Source organism: Bos indicus, chromosome X (assembly GCF_029378745.1).
Source record: "Bos indicus isolate NIAB-ARS_2022 breed Sahiwal x Tharparkar chromosome X, NIAB-ARS_B.indTharparkar_mat_pri_1.0, whole genome shotgun sequence".
NCBI lineage: Eukaryota > Metazoa > Chordata > Mammalia > Artiodactyla > Bovidae > Bos > Bos indicus.
The window spans coordinates 97,507,583-97,511,880 of NC_091789.1; the positions used below are offsets into that span (position 1 = coordinate 97,507,583).

At 48.3% G+C, this 4,298-nt stretch overlaps 1 pseudogene; it reads left to right on the forward strand.

The window, feature by feature from the left end:
- Positions 1 to 1,500: 1,500 nt before the first annotated feature.
- On the forward strand, positions 1,501 to 4,280 carry LOC139180998 (germ cell-less protein-like 1 pseudogene; annotated as a pseudogene).
- The last annotated feature ends 18 nt before the right edge of the window (positions 4,281 to 4,298 follow it).

Below are 4,298 nucleotides of genomic sequence, written 5' to 3' on the forward strand. Positions count from 1 at the left end.
GAGTCAAAGCCTAAGGCCCCTTTAAGGAGGAGATAAACATTCTTTCTTTTTCACATTCTTTGCTATAGATATGTAGGCCTCGTAGGCCGCAGTATCTCTTATTCAAGGACATGTCTTTTTTTTTTTTTTTTTAAGCTTTGGATATATGTTATGGGAGAAGGTCTGGGTAAAAACTTCCACAGCTGTAGCTCTGGGTTAACCTGTTCCTTCTGGCTAATCTCGTGCTGATGTCATCCCAGGAGGTATGTTACAGGAAAGGGTCTGGAAAAATTCTCGAAGTCTTGAGGTATCTTTTATCTAGTCTCAGCAGCTAGTTGAGAAGTGTATAACGCCTTGCTTAAAGTAGTGAGGTGGGTTCTCTCCTGCTCCCTTCTGACGTCTATGTCTGAAGCTTTTTCTGTCACTTTCACTTTAGATAAAATCTACACAATGCTCCAAGTGACTGAGACTGTCTTTGGTCCCGAGTTAAATCTTCTCCTTCGGAGACCATGAATCTGGCGGCACTGTTCACCATTCACCATTAGCTGTCACAACTCTAGAGTCAGTATTCATGTTTCTCTCGTGCCAAGCACCACTCAACCTGAAGCATTATATAGACCTTCTTATCAACTTTCTATAGCCATCTAACAGAGAATATTTAAAATGTGATTTAAGGTTATCCTGTCCTATTCAAAGTGTGTAAACATTCTACTCACATGATTTGAATAGGGCAGAATCTTTGCGACCCCATGGACACGAGTTTGCAAGTCTCTGCTATTCATGGAATTTTTCAGGCATGAATACTGGAGTGGGTTGTCGTTTCCTCCTCGAGGAAGTCTTCCCAACCCATGCCTCATGCGTCTCCTGCATTGGCAGGTGGATTGTTTACCACTGGGAATGTTTGGGAAGCCCCAAACATTCTACTTAGGCAAGGTCAAATGACCTGAGAGACTTACCGTTTTCAAAGTTTTTTCCCTTGCATTGTACTTTCCTTGTCATTGAAAGGTCCACACTCTCTCTACACCGTATACTTTGTTTAGCATATAACACTTGTCGGTATTTAATATTATTAATTTCCTCAAAAATCAAAATCCATCTCATTCATTCCTCATTTCTTTCAGTGTTTAAGTTTGTTACATGCTTAGCTGGTGTCTAAAATAGAGACAAAAGCAAAGACTGGGCAAACATTGCCACTTTTATCACAGAAAATGTTTTGACAGCCGCAAATGATGGGATAACCTAAGAAAATAATTACAGAAATTAAGGTGCATAGAGCACAGAGCTGGAACCAAGACGTAATTATCCAAAAAAAGGAGTGATCAGTAATTATGTCAAATGGGGAAGAGGAAATGATGTTCTTAAGATTCATGGGGAAAATTCATACACAAAGTCCTCTGTTCCACCAGTATCCTACGAAGGGAGCCCCAGAGAAATCATCCCTGGAGGGAAAGATACACAGAGTGGAATTCCTGGTACAGAGTGCACTTATCCTGTGATGGGGAGTGGGAGGGGTAGGGGAAAGCCTCGTGGGTGTGGCTTTGCGTGGCGTCCAAGATGACGTCACAAACATCAGCCGTATCCAACGACACCGTGGGCTGAGCTAGTGCCAGTGGCGGCTGCGTCTGGTGAGGAAGCTTGCCCTCTGCACCCCTGAGGTAAAAGCCATGGGAGCAGTCAACAGTCAGATGCCCTCGAACAGAGTGGGGCATGCCCCAGAGGAGCCAGGTGCCCCTGAGGGGGAGGAGGAGGCCGAGGAGGTAGCAGTGGCAGTGATAGAGGAAGGGGAGGAGAGCGAAGAGGCCAGACCCACCACTAGCCAAGGGCGCCACAAGCGGAAGACAGGCCCAGAAGGGCAGCTCACAAAAGCGCCTCACAGGAAGCGAGCAAAAGACCGTTTAGAGTCCGTTTATAAGACACTTTTTCTGAGAGGAGAAGGGAGTGACGTGCAGATCCGTGCCTTGGGGAAGGAGTGGAACTTGCACAAGGTCTACTTGTGCCGGTCAGGATACTTTGCTAGCATGTTCAGTGGTGCGTGGCGTGAGACAACCATGGATACTGTAGAGTTGCAGATGCCTGACGAGAACATTGATCGTGAGGCACTGCACGAGGCTTTAGGTTCCCTGTACCGAAACTCTGTGCTCATCCCACCCGGTCGAGTGGTCCCCATGCTGGCCACAGCCAGCATGCTGCAGCTGGACAAGCTGATTCAGCAGTGCGGAGAGATAATGAAGGAGACGGTCAGTGATCAGACCGTGTGCAGCTACTACTGCTCTGCTGAGAGCTACGGACTGCAGAACATCAGGGCCATGTGTCTTCAGTGGCTGCTGGACAACCTGATGACCCAGCATAGTGAGGAGTTATTGAGAGAAGTTAGCCTGGATCTCATGAAAGAGGTCATTGCCTCTTCAGAGCTCTTCGTGATGGAGGTAGAGATGGATGTGTACACGACGCTGAAAAAGTGGATGTTCCTGCAGCTGCAGCCGACATGGAGAGGCCCCCGCAGAGACCTACTGCCTGACGCCGACTCGTGGTTTGCCAGGTCCAGGCAGGAGTCAGAGGGCACCCCTTTCCTGGAGACCGAGCAGGGCAGAGCCTTCGTGCCAGCGTTCCAGCAGCTGCGGCTTGCCTACATGATCTGCGACCTGCCGTCAGCACGCATCATCGACCAGGATGCACTGATCCCTGCCACGTGGCTGACCCCAGTGTACAAAGAGCAGTGGCTTGCCCTCCTCCGGGCTGAGCAGACCAGAGACCTCGGGCCCGTGGATGTCTTCGAGTCCGACCTCCAGAGGACCAGCATGCGGTGCGGGGGCCAGCTCCTCAGGGATAAGCAGTGCACCTGGCGGTGGGCAGGCTTCAACGTCGGCTGGGACTTGGTGGTGTGCTATGCCAACCGGCGCATCATTTTCAAGCGCAGCGTGCTGAACAAGTCTTGCGGTCTCGGGGTCAGCTTACTCTGGCAGAGAAAGGTCGCGTTCCGCTTGCGCCTGGCCTCCTTGGACAGGGCTGGAAGAGCCATTTTCCGGAAGGAGACAGAACTCCAGGTGCTTTCCCTGGGAAAGGATGAAGAGCTAGAGGTGGTGAATCTGGAGAACGAAGATGTGGTTTTCCCCATATATGTGACCTGTAATTTCCTGTACCTCCCCAGAGAGGGGCGTTTCCCTGAGTGAGGACTCCTGAAAACAAAATCTCAGAGAGGTGAGCAGCTCTTTTCCTGGGGTCAGGGACGACCAGCTTTGTCCAGATGCCAGCTCCTTCTGCGGGACCAACCGGACTTGCCCACCTCTGGTGGCCCACCTCTGTCAGAGTCTTTGTTGAACTGTAGCTCATAATACTTGAGATCGTTTACCTGAGCCTATGAAGAGGAGAAATGTTAAAGCCCTGCTCCCCCAACACCTTTAGACCTCATTTGTGCTGTTAAAGTGGCAACCTGTCCTCCTGGTTCACCATCCATCAATGCCCCCTCCCATCATTTCTGCAAAGTCAAAGACCAGTTGACTTTAGAGAGAACCTGTGAACCTACCTACTCTACTACTGCTGGTGAAACTCTTTTAAAATATGCATTTCCTTTAGCTTGATTAAAGGAATGTTAAAGAAACCGTTTGGTTTCTCTTTCAGTTCGCGTGTTTAGAGCCACTCTGCCCCACTCATTACCACCACTACCGCTAGCTTCCTTTGGATTGCTTCCCTTTCCCCATTCCCTGCCACTGAGTGTGTAGTACTTGGTTCCCATGATCTCTCACTCTGTGAACGCACCCAGGCTACACTGATGATCTTCTCTTTATTGGTTGTTCCTCAACATTCTTAGGTTAGTTGACTTCATATCGTATCTTGATGTTACTTTGGCTTTATTTTGACTTTCCTAGCATTTTAACCCTAGAAAGACGCCTCCAATCTTATACAACCCTATATTGGGGGTGGAGTGGAAGGCGGCAGATTGATGCTATGAGGACATCTCGGTACTAGACAGACTTTTTCTGTGGCATACAGCCACGAATTATTTATGCACCAGAATGCACTCTCTAAGCACGCTGATGGCCTTTGCCCTTCAGAAACATTTGACGTTGGAATTGTACGTGGAAAGACTCTTTCCCGCTTAAAAACAGGTCTGGTAACCTCTGGAAAGAAACGCTTTTGAATTATAATGGGAATTATTTGGCATCTGGAAGTGGGATCACGAGAAGTCCACACTAGTAATCAAAAGGGTAAGATAAAAAGTGTTTTTGTCACAAAAGGAGAAGCACACTAGTCACGATTTGAATTTGTTAGTTTCTGATTACTGTTAACTTACAAATTGTCACCATCCCATTCCCTCCATT